Raw genomic sequence first — 21,674 nt, forward strand, 5'->3', positions numbered from 1 at the left:
CATTCCTCTCAAAGCGGTGTGTCAAGCCCTGCTTCTCACATCCTAAGCAATATGTCATTAAAACTGATGAAAAAAAAATACATATATGTTGTTATGTTATGTGCTATGGGAGCCCTGTGCTTTGGTAGATAATGTAGCCAGTTCTGAATTTGAATTCTCGTTCTTTAAGTCGGTGGGTATCTAATTTTGGGTAGATTTATTAATCTCTTGAAGTTTATTTATCCTGAAGGAGGTAAAATATTTTTGACTGGGTGGCCACCACTGATTTTGACAACATAAGACTCAGCAGATGTTAAGTTCTTTCTCTTTGTGTCCATTGCTTTCTGTTCCTTCTGCCCTGATCTTTGCTTTGTTCTAGTTTGCCTTGATGTTTATCCTTTTTTACCCTTTATTTTTTCATGGTCTTTTTTGAAATACTTTTCCTGTCTGTGAGGCCAGGGAGTCTGCCATAGGAGCTGACTGTGGGAGCATCTCTTATTTAGGATTCGTGGTATAATGGACTAAGTAATGTGTAGTGTTAAAATTGAAGGCATTGGGAAAATAATATTGGGTCATGTAAATCCAACGAATATAAAGAATCAAGCCCTGAAATTGGGATTAAGAAACACTGGATCCAGCAGGCAAATGGGGATACCAATTGGCAAGAAAGACCAAAGAAGAGGCTTCTGCTCTGTGTTAAGCTCGACTTGCTCTGGGAGTCATCTTACAGACTTGGGTTCTTTCCAAAGGTTCACGGACATTAGGAAAACTAAATCTTCTTCTGATGGTCTGAGGTGAATACAGTAATTGCCTGGGGCAAGCTTTATCAGCAGCTGGGGAGGACAAAAATGACCTGACTCAGTGAGAGGTTATTATAGAGCAAAAGAATGCTAAGGATTAATGTCAATAGCAAGTAGAGGTATAGGACTTCAAGAAGGCAGAGCAATGGTAGTGAAATACTAGTTAAATACCAGTGAAAATGAAAGAATGGTAGAAATCTTGGTAACCACTGCCCTACTAGATCAGTCCCAGGGGAAGGAGCATGTTGGCATCAGCCCTGAGCTGTATGTGAGCATATTCTCAGTAATTTTTATAAAGAACCACCAAAGAATGCAAGGTTAATTGGAAATGTCAGCAGTTTTTAAATTACTTCATCTTATTTTGTTTTATATGAGTTCTGAAAGCCATAGCAACTTCTTCTAGTGGCCACGGTTTTAATTTTTAATGTTTGTCTCTAAAGTATCCTAATAGATAACATTATGGAACTTCAGAATCAAACTCTCTGCCTCTACACTTGGCCTCCGTGCTCAGCTCTGCTTTTTGAGGACTGCATGTCTCAGCTGTGTGTGAGAGGCACAGAAGGCACATTTGTGTATCAGAGAATACATTTTTTTTAATGTAACCTGGGTACTGTGCTATGAAACTCATGTTTATTATCTTACCAGATGTTCACTATTATAAAATAAATAGCTGACCGTGTTTCAAATCTACATCTGTTTAATTCCAAATCCTGGGCAGTGGTATTCCAGGTAGGTAATTTGAGGGTGGATCATTTTAAAAATACTGTAATATTCATCTGCCTACCCAAAGTCAGGTAAATTGAGGTCTTTTCAATCACCCTTACCAAAAATATCTAATAAAGGCGATTTTAGAAATTTTGTTATTTTTATGGATCTCTAACATACCATCTAAATAAAAACATAAGCTTGTTCTGAAAATGCCTCTTTTGGACAGGTTCACCAGCCTCGCCTCTGTTACTTGGGTTATCATCTCTAAGCTTTACCCATTCAAAAACATAGAGGCTTCCATTCAACCATGCTTTATAGAAAAACACATCTGGGGTAAATGAAGAGAATTTTATCTGTATTGAAAAACATGAAAATTTATAATTACTGCCTTTGCTGACTCACTTTCATTATTTGGGCATGACATTTCTTTCTTAAGATTTCTATCTGCTCTGGATTTGACATAGTCACAGTATCTTCTGGGCTGACCTCTGGATTTTTCCTATTTTATACAAAAATGTCAATTCCAGTGTTCTTATGTGTCATATATTTAAATTTTTGGTCTTTAAAAGAGAACTAGTGAATTTCCAAACTAGGTCAATTTTAGAACTAGTTTGAAATAATTGGTAAAAAAATAAAAAGGAATTAGGAAGTTATAAACCAAATTAGAAGCACATTTTTAATTTTGCTGCTCTAACCCTAGACATGGTTGGGTGGCTTACTAAGATTTTAAACTCAAGGGTCTACAGTATCAACTGTCCCACGGGGCCAGCAGGTGTAAATGAGTGAACTGTGTGTAGGAACGCTATTGTAGAGTCCTAAGCTTGTCTGAGGGAGATAGAAATTGTCACTCAACATCATCTGCTTGTTGCTCTGAAAAATCAGGAATAGCATTGCCACTTATCAAGGTAAACCAGAAATTCAGATTTTCTATGCATTTTTTTTGGTTAATAAGTATTTTCACCTAATTTAATACAGTTTAAATTATAGCGTGAGCCAAACAAAACTTCTCTGAGCTTCTCTAAATCAGACCAGTTTTTAATTTGTTTTGTTAAGCCAGTATATCCATGAGTGGGTTCTATGATTGTTGGTGCTAATTATCTGTTGCTTCATGATCTCACCTCAGTCTAATGGGTGACTATAATTTACCTAGAATAGGGCCTTAGAATCTTTTCCTAACAAAGGTTGCTAACTAGGGATCCCCTGAAAAGTTAAGAAGAAACAAGAAATCTAATTAATGGCCCTATAGATTTTTGGAAAGTGAATAATACAGTATGGACCACAAAGTCATTTAATTTATGTGATAAATGCACATTAGTTTCCTGTAGTCAACTATTAAAGACAGGGAAGACAACAGTGGGAAAGTAATCAAAGTAAAAAAGAGAGGGGGAAAAAGAATGGTCTTAGAGAAAATGGTGACAGTAAGAAGAATGCAAGTAAAAAGAAAGGGTAGATGATCTTCAAGTGAAGGTTGAATGTCCTGAGCATTAGAAAAAAAACTCTTTTTGTGGGGTGGCTTATCAGAGACAATTTTTGTGGTCCTGGCACTGGTTACGAGCGTGACCCCCATGACCATGGGCAAGTAATTTAAACTCTCTAAACCTGAGTTCTCTTCGGTATACAATTGGGATAATAGTGTCGTCTACATGATGGTGTTTTTTTTATTATTTATTTATTTATTTATTTATTTATTTATTTTTTTTAACGTTTATTTATTTTTGAGACAGGGAGAGACAGAGCATGAACAGGGGAGGGGCAGAGAGGGAGGGAGGCACAGAATCGGAAGCAGGCTCCAGGCTCTGAGCCATCAGCCCGGAGCCCGACGCGGGGCTCAAACTCATGGACCGGACCGTGAGATCGTGACCTGAGCTGAAGTCGGACGCTTAACGACTGAGCCACCCAGGCGCCCCAAGATGGTGTTTTTTTAAGAAGCAAATCAGTTAATTATTTGTGAAGTCCCCAGAACAATGACTTAGGTGTTATAAGCAGTCAACAAATATTTTCATTATTATAATATTTAAAAATGAAGCTATAGTTGTTAGTGAAGAATTACCTTGGTGCATTTCTTTAATGTGTTTCAGTGTTGTTTCAATTTGTTTCATATTTAAATAAAAACAGCTCTCCTCCCTCATGAGTTTCCAAAGACTTCTGAAGTTAAGAAAGGAATAATGTGGGGACACCTGGGTGGCTCAGTCAGTTAGGCGTCTGACTTCAGCTCAGGTCATGATCTCACGGTTCCTGAGTTTGAGCACCATGTTGGGCTCTGTGCTGACAGTTCAGAGCTTGGAGCCTGCTTCAGGTTCTGTCTCTGGCTCTTTCTGCCTCTACTCTGCTTGTGCTTTCTCTCTCTCTCTCTCTCTCTTTCTCTCTCAAAAATAAGATAAATACTAAAAAAAAGTTAAAAAAGAAAGGAATTGTGTGTGTGTGTGTGTTTAAGGTTTTCTACATGAGATTGATCTGAAATCAGAATTTCACTAGTTTGTGGCACCGTGTCACTCTGATTTGGGCTTGTTCTTTCTGCAGAATTAATTTGTTTATTCAATATCCTAACATAGGAAGCAAAGAACTGTAAGATCAGGTCATTATTTTGCAATGCTTACTTTCTCTATCAGCTTCTGGATTGCGTAGTTCTGTGCGGGTATTCGATTTAGAACGATTAGTTCAGTGGTTAATTACAGGTCTGCTTTGGGTAGACCATTTTATTTGTGATATTTACTGATCCTGGCAAAGTTCAGCTGTCTGCTGGATGGCAACAGCAGACTCTAAGTGGCATTCTAACAGTAATGAGGAGCTGTCATGAACTGTTGAGGATTTTTTTTCCAGCAAATTTTTCCACTTGATAGGTTCATTAAATTCTTTAATTATTTAATTAACCTTTTAAAGAATCTATGTAAGCTCACCAGAAACATACTGTTCTTACCTAATTCTGTTCTTACTGACAAAGTAAGTTAACTTCCTAGTGATATTATATCTTCATTTGGATGCACTTTTATCATTCTTTCATTTTTGTTTTAATTAAGAAAAGTTTTGAAGAATCTATTTCTAGAGCACTTTGAGGTTAACAACAAAACTGAGAGAAAGCTTCCAGGGATTTCCCTTATACCCTCAGCTCCATCAATGGCATAATTTCATTATTTTTTTTTATGTTTATTTATTTTTTATTTTGAGAGGGAGAGCATGCACATGAGTGGGAGAGGGGCAGAGAGAGAGAATCCCAAGCAGGGTCTGCACATGACACGGGGCTCAATCCCACGAACCGTGAGATCATGACCTGAGCCAAAATTGAGAGTCAGGGGCTTAACTGACTGAGCCACCAAGCACCTCTAGTTTCCCTCATTATTAGCATCCACCACCAGAGTGGTACATTTATAAAAATTTCTGGACCTACACTGACATACCATAATCACCACAGCCCATAATTTATGTTAGGGTTCACTCTTGGTGTTGGTATATTCTATGGTTTTGGACAAATGTATATAGACATGTATCCATTATTATGGTATCAGAGTATTTTCATTGCTTTAAAAATGCTCTGTACTCCACTAACTCATCCCTCCCCTCAACCAACTGGCAACCTCTCATCTTTTCGCCTTCTCTTATTCTTGACTTTTCCAGAATGTCATATAGTTTAAATCATGGAGTTGGTAGCATCTTCAGATTGGCTTCTTTCACTTAGTAATAGGCATTTAACTTTCTTCCACGTCTTGACAGCTCATTTCTTCTTAGTGCTGCATAATATTCTGTTGTCTGGATGTATCACCATTTACCCATTCACTTGCTGAAGGATGTCTTGGCTGCTTCTGAGTTTGGCTAATTATGAACAAAGCTGGTATAAACAATTGCATACAGGTTTTTGTATGGCCATAAGTTTTCAACTCTTTTGGGGTAAATAGCAAGGGGGGCCATTGTCTGGTTGGAGTATGTTCAGTTTTAGAAGAAACTGAAAAACTGTTTTCCAAGGTTCTTTCATTTTTTAGTATGTGAGTTTAAACTAGTATTTTATTTTTCTAAAAAATTGTGATTTTGTGACTGAGAAGAAAGTGAACCTTTCCTCCTTCTCTCCTTCTTCCTCATTTGTTGTCTCAGTGTACTGCTACAAGGATCCATTTTCACTACCCATTCAAATTCGAAGGCCAGGCCCATGGTGTGTACTCAATGAATAAAGTATTATCCCTTTGAACTTCATCTTATACATTATGATCTGTTTTCTGGCTTTTCCTTTTAGGTCTTGCCTACTGATTTTAGTACATTCTCAACTCTGTTGGTCCAGTTTCTAAAATTGTCACCTTAAGTTAGAAATCTGTGCCATAACAGTCTATCCAAAGTATTAAGAAAAGCAGAAATTCAGTGGCATGAATGCTTGAAGAAGAAGAAAATTGACAAAGACTGACAATGATTGGATTGGTTCTTGGCAGGGCTGTAAATATTTATTTTCATTACCATTTTTACCTGTTTCTATTTCTGGAAGCGGAGAGTAATTTTGGAGGTAACTAAGTTTTCATTCCCTTAGTACTTATATATTGCCAATTTCTCAAAAATCACTTACATATCTAATTAAATTGTAAACAAAGCCTATTTAATTAATCAGCAACAGAATTTTAAAGGAAAATTACTGCTTTCTATTTAACCCATATGCCAGTTTGCCAACTTTCAAATGTATCATTTGTCTTCTTTCTCTGAATTTGCGTACAAACACACACACACACACACAGCAATATGTATAATAAACATGCACAGATGCATATACTCAGTCCTTGTCATTTGTGGATTTTTGTGTGTATGAATTCACCTACTTGGTAAAATGTACTTGTAACCCCCACATTAATATTCACAATGCTTTTGTGATCATTCACAGACCTATACCTCTGCAGGGGGGAGAAAAATCTGGGGTGGCCCCATCCATATACTGCCAGCTATGGTCATACAAGGTTTCACTTGACCTTATTCTTTTGGCTCTCATACTGTAAATAAATGTCCATTTCACAATCTGTTTAGTGACAACATTTTTCAAATTTGTGGACTTTTTGTGGAAGATTTCACTCTTTAAAATGGCCTCCAGATATAGTGCTGAAATCCTGTCTAGCATTCCTTAGTGCAAGAAGGCTCTGATGTGCCTCATGAAGGAAATGTGTAAGATAAGCTTCATTCAGGCATCCACCATGAGTTCACTGGTAAGGAATCAACAGTGTATATTAAATAAGATGTTTTTAAATGGAAACACACATAAAATACGGTTAAGTATTGGTCATTTGAGGAAAATACGAAGAGAGACTTAGTAGAGCTGAACCCAGTATTTCCCCTGGTGGCAATAATTCAGTATTGACTCATTCATTGTTTGTGGTGATGTGATAGAACGTGGTGACCACAAATAGTGAGAACTGACTATATATAGCTTACTGAGGTTTTAAATGTACATATTGATATATATACTCCATGCAAACCTACTCATATACTCCACGCGTACCTATTCACATGTATAGACACATACACACTCGACACACATGTGTTAACTTTTCACACATTCCCTAGGTATGCTGCCAAAGCCTGAGGACCACGGATTTATTAGGATATGGAGTTTAAGGAAATAAGGCTAAATGGTTTAGATTCAGTGGGCTAATAAATGTGGCCTAGCGTTGTTTCTGCTTGTTAAATAGCAATTCTGGCAAGAGAATCAATTTATCATTTTGGTAATAAATCCTTTCCTGGGAGTTAGCCTCTGAAACCTTTTCCCTCATATGCCTGGGATTTCTTATTCCCCATTATTGCTGTCATTTTCTTTGCCAAGTCACTTCCCATCGTTTTGCCTCAGCTGGATTTCATTTGCTAACAGTAGCTGTTCACATCCTGTCTTAAGCTGGGAAGTGATGATGCCAGCAGGGAAAATGAAGTGTAGCCTTGGCACCTCTAGGACTTACTGGCCTCTTAGAAGAAGAGTAGCGTTGCATTGGGCCATGCCCAGGGACGATTTTCCATCCTTGATGCAGAGGTCACAGCACCTCAGTCCGCCTGTAACCCACACGTGATCATCTTTGATTTATCACATTTAAGAAGTCGCCTTCTCCTTGTTTTTTATTTGCATGATTTTCCATTTCCATGTCAGAACAGAACACCTGTAGGTGTTGGTCCACTTCTTTATTCAGCAGTTACTCACTGCCAACGATGTGAGATACTGGAACAAAAGCAACATTCCTATTTTCTTTTTTAAAAACTATTCATCCATCTATCCATCCATCTATTTATTTATTTATTTATTTATTTATTTATTTATTTATCAGAGTGAGAGAGTGCGAGTGAGTGAGGGGCAGAGAGAGAGAGGGAGAGGGAGAGAGAATCCCATGAGGTGCAGAGAGTGAGGGAGAGAGCGAGAGAGAGTGCAGAGCCTGGAGCGGGGCTCAAGCTCACCTTTTGTGGGGCTTGAGTTCATGAGCCCTGAGATCATGATCTGAGCTGAAGTCGGAGACTTAACTGCCCGAGTGACGCAGGCACCTGACTAACTTTCCTCTTTTCGAGGGGCTTTTAGTTTAAGATAGCAAGAGAAAGAGCAATTGAGCTGGGAAATCGTTAGATGATTGAAAGTAGGAGTAAGGTTATTATGGAAATAAAGCAAGGGAACAGAATAGAAAATATCCAGGACTGGAGCAATACGAGGGTTGCTTCCTTAATATGTTGGCCAGGGAAAAGAGAGGGGTTTCCTGAGAGAGGTTTGGACCTGGGTCTAGACGTGTAGTGGTACCAGAAAAGCTTGTCAGCACATGCAGCGTTTATATTCATTGTGCTTTTTACAGCTGTCCTGGTTACTCTAGTTTACTTGGTAACTAGTAACAAAAATGAGTGTGCCCAAAGACTATCACAGTCTACCAGAGGTAATAATTAGTGGATTAAAACAAATTATTATTCACAAGAGAAAAGGACGTGTGCCCACAGAAAAATTTTTTGGAGGAAAGATACTGTTTCCCACTACTGTTATTCGTATATGTATGCATACATTCATGTGTAAAAGTTTCTGGAAAAGTTTTTTTTTTTTAATTTTTTTTTTAACATTTATTTATTTTCGAGAGACAGAGAACACAAGTGGGAGAGGGGCAGAGAGAGAGGGAGACACAGAATCCAAAACATGCTCCAGGTTCCAAGCTGACAGCACAGAGCCGTATGTGGGACTCGAACTAACGAGCCGTGAGATCATGACCTGAGTGAAAGTCAGACACTTAACTGACTGAGCTACCCAGGCGCCCCTGGTAAAGGTGGTTTTAATTAAACTGGGACTTGAGGGAATGATTGGGACATGGCCCTCTGGATGGAGGAATTAGGAGAGTCTAGATATACAACTCCCATTAGATTGTAAAAAGCCATGAATATCAGGCTAGTTTTTGTTCCTATCTCTTTGGAACTTTTTTCTTTTTATGATGTTTATTTAGAGAGAGAGCACATGAGCAGGGGCGGGGCAGAGATGAAGGGAATGAGAGAATCCCAAGGAGGCTCTGTGCTGACTGAGCCAGTCGCTTAACTGACTAAGCCACCCAGCCACCCCTCTCTGGAAGTTTTTAAGAGAGGAAGTGAAATGGGGCACCTGCGTAGCTCAGTCACTTAAGCGTCCAGCTCTTGATTTCAGCTCAGGTCATGATCTCACGGTTTGTGACCTCGAGCCCCACATGGACTCTGCACTGACACTGTGGAGCCTGCCTGGGATTCTCTCTCCCTCTATCTCTCTGCCCTCACTGGCTCACGTGCATGTGCACTCCCCTCCCTTCCTTCCTTCCTTCCTTCCTTCCTTCCTTCCTCCCTCCCTCCCTCCCTCCCTCCCTCCCTCCCTCCCTCACTGGCTCACATACGTGTGCACTCCCCTTCCTTCCTTCCTTCCTTCCTTCCTTCCTTCCTTCCTTCCTTCCTTCCTTCCTTCTCTCTCTCTCTCTCAAAATAAATTCAAAAAAGAGAGGAAGTGAAATGATCCCAGTTGTGCATTACATTTCTACTTTAATACAGAAAGGATATTTGGAGGAGTCGAGAAACTGAAGGAGATCGCCATGTAGATATTACAAAAGTTCTGAGAGGACTGAACATTATTGGAGAAATGAGACTGGAAAGAAGGGGATGGAAGCATTCACATTTGGAGATAGAAGCAAATCACTAAGCTTGAAGTATAAGAAAGCTGAGAGCTGTTGTCAGTGTGGTGTCTGAAGTGTTCCAAGTTTGGCAGGAAAATGGTGGGAGAGTTGAATAATGCTTTCATTTTGAGACTCTGAGACTAATAAGATGGTAGTCCTGTCCTCAGCATGATTTAGGAAGTTTCGTTTTTTTTTTTTTTTTAAGTTTGTTTATTTTGAGAGCGAGAGAGAGAACAAGCAACGGTGGGGCAGAGAGAGGAGAGAGAGAATCCCAAGCAGGCTCAGCACTATCAGTGTGGAGCCTGATGTGGGCCTCAAACTCATGAGCTGTGAGATCATGACTTGAGCCAAAATCAAGGATCAGACACAACTGGCTGAGCCACTCAGGTGCCCCTAGGAAGTTTCCTTTTGCATATATTGTCAGAAAGAGAATTCAGATAATTTCTATCATTTTCCCCCTAAATGTTATGTAGAATTCACCAAGAATGCAAGGCTGATCAACCTTCAAAAATCAATTAATTAAAAAAAATTATTATACCCCATTACATCAGCAGGTAAAAAAAAAGCAAACTCTTAGGATCATATCAGTAGCTGCAGAAAAACATTTGACAAAACGCAACACACATTCTTGAAGAACTGCCAGATAACTAGGAACAGAGAGGAACTTCCTCAGCCTGATAAATAACACTTCCTCTACGAACCCAGAACAGAACAAAAAACTATAGGTAACATTATACTTAGTGGTAAGAAACTCAGTGCTTTCTCCCTAACACTGTGAACAAGACAGGGATATCTTTTTTCACCACTCGTATTCAACATCATACTGATTGTTTTAAGTAATGCAATAAGACAAGGCTAAGAAATAGAACTGTCTGCAAATTACATGATTGTCTAAATAGAAAATACAAAGAATTTACACACTGTTGGAACTCATAGTTGATTATAGCACAGTGGCAGCATACAAGGTGTATATACATAAGTCTGTTGCTTTCCTGTGTACTAGTAATGAACAATTAGAATTTGAAATTAAAGATCCAAAATTACATACTTATATACTAATCTAACAAGTTTTGTACAAGACCTATTTGTGAAAAACTATGAAGTTCTGATGAAGGTCTAAATAAATGAAGAGCTTTTCTATTTTTGTGGTTAGAAATGTTCTTCCCAACTTTATGCACTGATTCAAATGTCATCCCAATTAAAATCATAGCAAGTTGTTTTGTGTATGTTGATGAAATAATTCTAAAGATTATATGGAAAGGCTAAGTAAAAGGACTGACATTGTCTGACTTTAAGACTTGCTACGGTGGCCTGGGTAGCTCGATCTGTTAAGTGTCCCACTCTTGGTTTCGGCTCAGGTCATGCTCTCATGGTCATAAGATTGAGCCCCACTTTGGGCTCTGTGCTGGGTGTGAAGCATGCTTAAGATTCTATCTCTCCCTTTGCCCCTGTCCCCTGCTAAGTCTCTCTCTGTCTCAAAAAAAAAAAAAAAAGTGGCACACCTCAGTGGCTCAGTTGGTTGAGCATCTGACTCTTGATTTCAGCTCAGGTCATGATGTCATGGTGGTGAGACTGAGCTCCACGTTGGGCTGTGTGATGAGCATGGGTCCTGCTTAGGATTCTCTCTCCCTCTCTCTCTGCCCCTCCCCCACTTTGTCTCTCTCTCAAAAAAAATTAAAAAATAAAATTAAATTAAAAATTAATAAAAATAAAACAATTGTAATCAAGATAGCATGGCATTGGTCAAAGAATTGATCCAGAGACCAATAGAAAATAGAGAGCCTGGAGAGACACCTGCCAAATACAGTCAGTTTCTCTGTGCAAAGGAGCAACAGTAGTTCAATGGAGAAAGAATACACGAACAACAACAGAAAGAATATAAACACAGGTGTGCCTGCCTGGGTGGCTCATTCAGCTAAGCATCCAACTCTTGATTTCCATTCAGGTCATGATCTCACGGTTCATGGGTTCGGGTCCACCATCTAACTCTGCTAACAGTGTGGAGCCTGGCTGGGATTCTCTCTTTCCCCGTCTCTCTCTGTGCCTCTACTGCTGATGTATATGCACTCTCCCTCTTAAAAACAAAACAAACCATATGTGTATATATACATATACATATATATATATACATATACATATATATATATACATATACATATATATATGTATGTATACACACACACACACACACACACACATATACACAGATCTCACATCTTTGACAAAAGATAACATGTGTCACAAACCTAAATGTAAATGCAAAAGTATAACATTACTACAAGATAACAGGATTCAAGGTCTAGGTGACCTTGGATTTGATGATGAGTTTTTCCATATGACACCATAAGTTTGATCTATGAAAAAAATTGATAAGTTGGAACTCCTTAAATTTTTTTTAATGTTTATTCATTTTTGAGAGACAGAGCATTAGCAGGGGAGGGGCAGAGAGAGAGGGAGACACAGAATCTAAAGCAGGCTCCAGGCTCCGAGCTGTCAGCACAGAGCCTGATGCAGGACCGAACTCAGGAACTCGAACTCAGGAATCATGACCTGAGTCAAAATCAAGAGTCTGATGCTTAACCAAGTGAGCCACCCAGGCGCCCCTAGAAGGTGTTTTAAGTAGAGCACGAGAAAAGCTGCCTGGCCCTCTCAGTCTGTAGAACATGTGACTTTTGATCTTGGAATTGTGAGTTCCAGGCCCACATTGGGTGTAGAAATTACTTAAAAAATTAAAAGTAATAAAAAAATAAGGTAAGTAGTGCAGAAGTAGAGAAAGACTAGTGGTTCCACAAGAGGAAACAGCATATGTTGAGTCATGACAATGGTAGTAACTGTGTTGTGGGACAGTGATGCTGGAGGCAGTGCACTTGATAGAGGCAGGAAGTTTAGTGCTCACAGAAGTTAACATTTTAGCATATGGTAGAAATAGAAAGTGGAATGTTTAGCGTTGACTTATCACCACCAACCATTGGGGATCAAAATACATTTAGTATCTTTTTTTAAAGTTTTTTTGTTTTTATTTAGTTTTGAGAGAGAAAGAAAGAGAGAATGAGTGGTGGGCAGGCAGAGAGACAGGAAGAGAGAGGATCCAAAGCAGGCTCCAGGTTCTGAGCTGTCAGCAGAGAGCCTGACACGGGGTTCTAACTTGTGAACCGTGAGATCATGACCTGAACTGAAATCGGACACTCAACCTACTGAGCCACCCAGGTGCCCCAAAATACATTTAGTATGTTTATGTAAGATTAATTAAAGATAAATTTTTCCTCCTTCAGTTAGAATGTTCGTGGATTAATAAATATGTCATACTTTTATTTGGATTACAACCTTCTAAAAATGGATTACAGTTTTACCATTTAAGATAAAGCCATGTGTATATTGAACGATTATTAATTAATTATTAATTGGATAGTAATTACTGAATCTTTGACATGCAGTTGATAAGATGTGATTTGAACCCAAACTTATGAACTAAAATGCCGTGTAACTTGGTTGCCCCATGCTGTCTTTAATTTTTTGATGACATAACCTCTCAGTTATTTTTCCAAGAGGGTGAGGCAATGTCTGTTCTTTAGAAGTGGCTGTTACTTGAAAAACCATTATTAAGCAGGCACATAGAGGATTTTCTTGTATAAATTAAATTTGACTCAATTGGTCTTTTGTGGCATTATTTGAATATCTAATGAATATTAATAGTTATCTACCCAAAATATTAGTCCAAGTGACTTACAGTGACACAGAGCCCCAGAGCTGAGGAAATGAGGAGACCAGGAGGCCTCATATAATGAGGCAGGCACCTTAGGAGGGCCGTACAGTTGCATGATTAGAGAAATTTAAGTAGTGGAAGAACAAAGCTTTTGTGGGTGTCTGATGCTCATTAACCTATTGACAGTTAAATCGAGAGGAACAAAACTTGGGAACAGGCCCTTCTACATTCAAGGGATTTTTTTTAAGACTATAGTTTCTATTTTTTATTTTGGTGAGAGTTCACTGTTCAGCTTAAAATCTAAAATGACTACTTTCAATGTATGAGATTCAGTATTAAAACTTTGAACTCCTAAACACTTCCAAGATAGTTCCAAGTTCATTTCAGTATATTTGTTTCACATTGTTTGCACTGCTTTTTTGCTTAAGTAATTTCAGAATGCACGCCTCACCATCCCTGCCTTCACTATGATTATGACATTAAGTAAATTACTTAGATTGAACTCATCAGAGGTATAATATTTAATTCTAAGATCTAATGAAAGTACATCACTTAAAATAATCATAGTTGGGCACCTGGGTGGCTCAGTCTGTTAAGCACCTGACTCTTGGTTTGGGCTCAGGCTTTGATCTCAGAGTTTGTGAATTCAAGCTCCAAGATGGACTCCGTGCTGAAAGCACAGGGCTTGCTTGATATTCTGTCTCCCTCCCTCTCTGACCCATTTGCGTGTGCACGCTCTCTCTCTCTCTCTCTCAAAATAAATAAACTTAAAAAAAGTAATCAAAGTTAACACCTATTACATATGTTTGTTTTATGTAAGTTACAAATACATGTTAAGAAATTAGTATGTATTTTTCTACCTTCACTAAGCCCTTGACTATGTTAGAGGAGTAGTCTACCTCCTTGATTCTGTCTCTTTCCAGTACAGTGGGATCTCTGTCCTCATGTCAGTGACTCAACCTATATTATTCATGTCAAAAAGGAAAATGAACTTCTGCATACATCCAAGTGCTGAAATTGTTTTGGTCCAGTCCCCTAGACCCACACTGCCGAAGAGCTGGCTGAGGAAAGCAAGAATACACTAGAAGTGCCAATTTTTCTCTGTAACATTACAGACATAATGTTACAAACTAAAGAAAGAGGAATTCCCATCTTGCCATTATTTCCCATCAGCATTCCTCTGGGAGATTTGAAAGGGGTTGTGAATTAACCTAAAAAAATCTTCTCATTAAAAAAAAAAGTCTCATAAGAGGAGAAAAAATTTCAGTAAATTATTACTTGATTTGAACATTATATTTTGCTGATACCGTGTTGGGTTTCATTGTATTGGCAACTGATAGAGGTTGAAGGCAAGAGTCTGAAATACAATTTTAGTTTGCCTAAGTGACCAAATTCTCCCCCAAATCCATTACTGAATATATTATTAAAATTCTCGTACCTCTTCATCCTCTTCCTGACCCCACCAGAGTCAAAGTTTTGTTTATTGAAGAGCTTTTAGAAAGTGAACCTACTTCTAGGTCTTGCTTATATTAATAGAAGATAGAGAAAACAGAATGAGTTAACCTATTTTCCAAAAATTGTTTGTAGCTGAATATCTGTGTCAATGTAGAGTTGATTGAGGCATGAGATGTCACGGGGATTCACAGCTGGTTTGAGGTATTCCTGAGATATTTCTCAGAATGATTTCAATCAATTTAGAGATTTCGGCAGAGTTGTTTCTTCAAGACCTTTTTAGTTACTGGAGTGAGCTGTAGCCCGCAGTCGGTTATAGAAGGGTTCTCAAAATTAAGTGTGCATCAGAATCACTTTGAGGGCTTGTGGAAATAGATTTTTGGGCCTTAATCTCAGAGTTTGTGGTTAAATGGGTATAGAATGTGACCTGAGAGTTTGCATTTGTAACAAATCCCCATGAGTTACTGCTGCTGTTCTGGGGCCTGCATTTCAGGCAATTTGTTATGAGGCAGTAACAGTACTTAGTTTTAGAGCAAATTCAGCCCTTTGCACAGTCATTAGAAGTGACCACAGAGGGGCTCCTGGGTGGCTCATTAGGTTGAGCTGCCAATTGTTGATTTAAATCAGCTCAGGTCATAATCTCACAAACCCTGAGATCTAGCCCCAAGTTGAACCCCATTTGGGGCTCTGACATCATGGAGACTGGTTGGGATTCTCTCTCTCTTTCTCTCTTTTCCCCTCTCCCATGCTTGCTTGCTCTGTCTCTCTGTCTCTCTCAAAATTAATAAATACAAAAAAAAAAAAAAAAAAAGAAGTGACCATGTAATTTGGGCTTTAGCAGAGTTGCATCTTCTAAACACCTTTTTAACGATACCTTTCTCAGAATGTCTTGGGTTTAAATCAACTGTTTGGCTTCTGTCTGTATCCCCTTGAAGTAAAAATCCAAATAACACGGTTGCTAAATTTCATTCCCTTTTATCACATCCTGGATTGTTAAGTCTTTGAAATTATTCAAAAATATTCACTGATTCAGTTCCGTGCTTTTGGCACCAACAGAAATGGAATACTATTAGAAATTGTAGTTTTTAAAAAAGTCAGAAATGTAATATTTTTCAAATTAAATTTTAGATAATTACCACTTCCACACCTGACATTAGTATTTCATGCTCCTATATGAAATGTATTCCAAATGAAAAGCTCATCTCTGTGCCTGTTTAATACACACAATTTCTTTTGAAACTTAAAGAGTCAGACTAGCTTAAGTTCACATTTCTGAAAAATAAGGACAATTTACCTACTCCCCCCCCCCAAAACCTGATGAAATAGATCAAATACTCTGATGTTTCCCCTGATACTTACTCAAAACCCTTATCAATGCATAATTCATTCAAAACAAAGCCAGTGATGCATGGACTTGGGCCGATTACTTAATTTAAGGTATACGACGTTGTTGTACACAGAAATTAAGACTTTTCTATAATACGTTTGTGCTACTTCTACTTGAATTTCAACCCCATCCCACTTCCTAAATGTGTTTACTGAGTATGCACCACATCTTTCCCCGTCCTTTCTCTGTTGTTCTCTTTTTCATTATCCTACTTCTGGTTATTCAACGTTTGCAAATAAGGAAGATATTCAAATATATTTTTGATGAATGTATGCAGGCATATGCTCTAATCTTGCCCATTTCTTTTTAAAAGGTAAAAATCCCTGATGGCAAAGTATTATCTTTCAATGCACCACATACCACGTGACTTCTAGAACACTCTGGGCACTTAATAACCTTTACATCACCATCACTGATATCATAGTCATCCATCATGAAAACTGTCTCAGTGCTGATTCAATTATACATAGATTAAAAAAGGATCTTCTCTTATGTCTCTGGTTGCTATTCAACCCTGACGGCTTTCCTTTTCAAAATACATCTGCTCTCTTTCAACTAATTTTCCTGTGCCTTTCATACCTCTCATGGTGGTACCTACAGATTAGTGACAGAGAAGTTAATTGAAATGAGTGAGCACTTACTGTTGATAGTAAGTGTAGGGTTCAGCAGGAGAATGTTAACCTATTTCCACATGGCTAAGCAGTATTGCACAAAAGTAAATCATCATTGAAATACAGCCATTCTCTTAATCACCTAATGGTTCTATTACTTATATACAGACAAATGCACACAGGACACCCCATTATCTTTAGAAAGGTCACTCAGCAGTCATTAGAGTCGAGCAAATGAGGGTTAGACTGTCCTTCTCAGGACCATAAACTCACCTGCTTATATACAACCTATAATTCTAGAGCAAAAATGTAAAACACACAATGAGTTTGACTGAGTAAATCTGCAGTCGTCTGTATGTAACCAGAAACCCCATTTGTCCCTTTGAAAAGCTGAAATGTTTTAGAACATGAAAAATCTATTGAATTCGTTTTCAACTGTGGAGTGTTTTGTTCAAATGGAATTTTATGTGGCAACATTTTATGTAAAAGAGATAAAAGCATGTGTTGTGAATGAAGCGTGGTTGGGGAGGTTGGCCAGTTGAACACTTCTATTCACTGCAGCCGTTCCAGACGATTCTCTACAGTAAGCTTGGGGATCTCAAAGCAGCATGCAAGCCACTGTGTCTGAAGGTTAATCCATGGGCTGTTTTTTAGTCCAGAGCATTTATCCCTGTATAACGTACTGCATACAGTATTTTTTTTTTTAATTTACTGATTAACTAATTTACCTTGGGGGTCTAAGTTGTTTGAGGAGGAGGGACTTTTTAATATGCTTGATTTTTAGTAGATACTCGACAAATCAACAAATATTTGTTGAATATTTGGCTGGTCTTCAACACAGCCAACCAAGTGGGGGTTACCTTCTGTTTTCTTTAAGTAAACTCTTTTATGTATGAATATTAAGGATACAGAAATTGTACATAACAAAGTTGGCAGCTCAATGAGATTTTGCACAGTGAATAATGTATGTACATAAAGGGACATAGGGCAATAAATTTTACCATCACTACAGGTCCCTCCCCAAAGCTCCCTGATACCCACCCCAGATGTTACCCACCCTAAAGGCAACAAGTATTATGACTTCCAGCACAGCACATCACTTTGCTTGTTTTTGAATTTCTATAAATAGAATCATATATTTGTTACTATCTTTCTTGCTTCTTTCACTGAACATTATATATATATGTGATTTGTAACATTGATAATTGAAATAACTAATATATTTGAATTTAAGTAAACTTGCTGTTGTCAACTTTCTGATCTTCTCACTTTTACCTTTTTATTGAGTAATCAAGCATTTAAAAATTATTATGCCTTTTAGTTATCTTTTTATATTGATTTAGTGATTTAACCGTAAATCTTAAACATGTCTCAGGATTCCTGCATATTATTATTTTTTTAATTTTTAAAATGTTTATTTAGTTTTGAGAGAGAGAGACAGAGAATGAACAAGGAAGGGACAGAGAGGGAAGGAGACATAGAATTGAAACAACCTCCAAGCTCTGAAATGTCAGCACAGAGCCTGACGTGGGGCTCAAACCCATGGACACAAGATCATGACCTGAGCTGAAGTCGGATGCTTAACCGACTGAGCCACACAGGCCCCCCAGGATTCCTATATATTCTTAAAAATTGTTTAGGATCCCAAAGATCTTTTGATAATGCAGGCTACCTATTTTGGTATTTACTGTATTACAAATTAAAACTGAGAAAGTTGTCAAACACAGGAATACACATGTCCCCAGTAATCATCCGAGTGAGGATGATATCACATGTCATGTTACCTCCGGAAAACACCATATACTTGTACGAAAATGAGAGCAAACCATCACATAATATCTTAATGCTTATATGAAAATAATTGTCAGTGAACAGACCTCCTGAAAGATTCTGCTTTGAGAACTGCTACTTTTGCAATTCCATGTGAGTGCATAATTTCTCAGAATCTACTGTAGATGAGTATTTTTGTGTGTAATTTCTTCCCTTTGTTTGTGGGCTGGATTGGGTGACTCCCTTCTAAGGGACAAAATGCAGTAAAACTAATAGGATGTCAATTCCAATGTGAAGTTATAAAAAGGCTGTAGTCTATGCTCTCTCACTCTTGTCTAGAATCATGTCCTCTAGAAGAAGCCAGTTTTTATGTTGTAAAGCAGCCTTTTGGAAAAGATCATCATGTGGATTGTTTGGGAACAAGGTACTTTCCAAATTGAGCCTTGAGATGAAGACAGCCCCCAGTCGGCCGTGATGGCAGCCTTAAGAGAGCCCCTGGGTCAGAATCTTGTAGCCAAGCCATTTCATGCTGGTAACGCACAGAAGCTGGGATATTATAAATGTGTAGTGTTTGAGGTTTCCCAACTTGAGGATTGTTGTACAATACTAGATAACCGATGCATCTGTTTTCCATGCTTCACTCTCAGACTTACGTGTTTTTATTCTTAAATAATGTTTTTTGTTTTGTTTTGTTTTCTTTAACTTGTACATCATAGGGACGCCTGGGTGGCTCAGTCGGTTAAGCGTCCGACTTCGGCTCAGGTCATGATATGGCAGGTAGTGAGTTCAAGCCCCGCATTGGGCTCTGTGCTGGCAGCTTGGAGCCTGGAGCGTGCTTCAGATTCTGTGTTTCCCTCTCTCTCTGGCCCTTCCCTTCTTGAGCTCGGTCTCTCTCTCTCTCTCAAAAATAAATAAGCATTAAAAAAATAAAAAATAAACTTGTACTTCATAGACTTGTGTTCATATTAGTCCATTTGAATGTTGAAGTTTCTATCATCTATTTGTTTTAATACACTTGCATTATATTCTTTTATTTTCTTTAATTGCCTTGTTTTGGATTACTGAATTTTTGAATTCTTTTTCATTTTCCATCTACTAATGTGTTATTTATTAATTATTCTATTTTCTTAGTGGTTACCCTAGAGGGTACAATGCACATATATAACTGTTTGAATACTCTAAAAAATTCTTGTATATACTTTGTCATCAATAATTCCCAAGCCAAAGAAACTATTAATGGTCTTTATTTCCTTTTGTGTCCTGTTTGCCTGTGTTTTAGTTGTATGTACGTTTAAAATACCCTAAGAAATTACAATCATGATTTTGTATAACCAGTAATCATTATATTTACTTAGATATTTGCCCGTTTCTGTGTTCTTCGCACCATTCTGTATTTTCATGGTTCCAAATTGGATCATTTTTCCTCTACTTCAAGAACTCTATTCTTTTTTTCTAGTGTAGGCTTTCATGTAACACATAATTCATTTTTGTTGTCTTAAAATGAGCTACTTTTATCTTCATGTTTCAAGAATATTTTCAGTGGAAATAGAAATTTTGTTTGGCATTTATTCCATAAACAGCATATTAAAGATGCCATACCAACAGTGGAATATCTTTTGACGTTCATCTTTTCTGTTTGCTTAATTCATTTTTATTCCTGCTTTTTTGTAGATAACATAGCTGTTTTATTTTCTCTAGTTATTTTTAAGTCTGTCTTTTTAGTTGTGTTTTTTTTAAACTATTTTACCAGTATGGGTCTTTGATTTGCTTTGTGTTTATACTGTTTCAGTGTGTGCCAGAGTTCTTGAGCCAGTAGATAGATAGATATCTTTCATCTGTTTTGGGAAATTCTCAATCACAATGTTGCTTTAGCCCCATTTGCACCTTCTTATTCTTTTAGAACTCCATTTACTTCGAATTACTTGAATCTCTTGGTTTTCTTATACTCTGTTCTGCACTCGCACCCCACTATTTTCTTCTTTGTAAATCTCGTGGCTCTTTTATTTTGATTTGTATATGAGTTTACTAACCCTTTCTTTTACTACATCCCATCTGCTGTTAAAGTCATCTGGGAAGTTACTAATTTTATTTTTTTTAACGTTTTATATATTTTTGAGAGAGACAAAGAATGTGAGCAGGGGAGGGGCAGAGAGAGAGGGTGACAAAGAATCTGAAGCAGGCTCCAGGCTCTGAGCTGTTGGCACAGGGCCTGATGCGGGGCTTGAACTCACAAACTGTTAGATCATGACCTGAGCCACAGCACAGATGAGGGCACAAAAGAACACTTTTGCATCACAGGTGGTAGTGTAAATTGGACACTCAACTGACCGAGCCACCCAGGCGCCCCTAAGTTACTAATTTAAGATAGTATTTTTAAATACTCCAGTGGCCACTTGATCTTCACAAATTCTGCTTTTTTTGTTGAAATTTCTATTCTTTCATCCATTCTATCCTTCTGTTTCCTTTCATGAGTTTATTAATCATAGTTATTTCAAGATGACTAATGTAGGAGTCATTTGTGGGTCTGCTTCTATAGCTTATTTTTTTCTTCTTAGTAACTGACCACGTCATCTTGCCTCTTCTCCTAATTCTTAATTTTTTCATCACATTCCAGATACTGTGATAGAAGTGTAGAGGTTTTGGATGAAGGAATCTCCTACTGGAAAGGATTTACTGTATCTTCCAAAAAAAAAAAAATAACACAGTTGTGGTGTTGAGTGGGGTGTGAGAGGAGACCACCCCAACTCAACAAGGGACTGAGTTAGGTCAAAGCTGGTTTAAATTTTAGTAAGGCTGAGGTTATTTATGGCTCACACTTGTTTCTAGGTTATTTTATATTCACTTCTACAGAACTTTAGGAAACTTAGTTCTGTCTTTCTGCAAATTTTGGCTTATCGGCTTAGCTTCTTGTCTTGTACAATGTTAAATATTTAAAAAATTTTTAATGTTTATTTTTGAGAGGAACAGAGCATGATCAGGGAAGGGACAGAGAGAGAGAGGGAGACACAGAATCTGAAGCAGGCTCCAGGCTCCAAGCTGTCAGCACAGAGCCCAGTGCGGGGCTCGAATTCATCAACTGTGAGATCATAACCTGAGTCGAAGTTGGACGCTTACCCGACTGAGCCACCCAGGCGCCGCTTGTCTTATACGATTTTAAAATGTGGC

At 38.0% G+C, this 21,674-nt stretch overlaps 1 protein-coding gene across 2 annotated transcripts in view; it reads left to right on the forward strand.

Annotated features, from left to right (window-relative positions):
• Positions 1 to 21,674, forward strand: part of PRR16 (proline rich 16) — a 669,457-nt gene that overhangs the window by 189,905 nt on the left and 457,878 nt on the right. The gene's annotated exons all lie outside the window — the stretch shown is intronic.

This window comes from Acinonyx jubatus, chromosome A1 (genome assembly GCF_027475565.1).
Source record: "Acinonyx jubatus isolate Ajub_Pintada_27869175 chromosome A1, VMU_Ajub_asm_v1.0, whole genome shotgun sequence".
In the NCBI taxonomy this organism is placed as follows: domain Eukaryota; kingdom Metazoa; phylum Chordata; class Mammalia; order Carnivora; family Felidae; genus Acinonyx; species Acinonyx jubatus.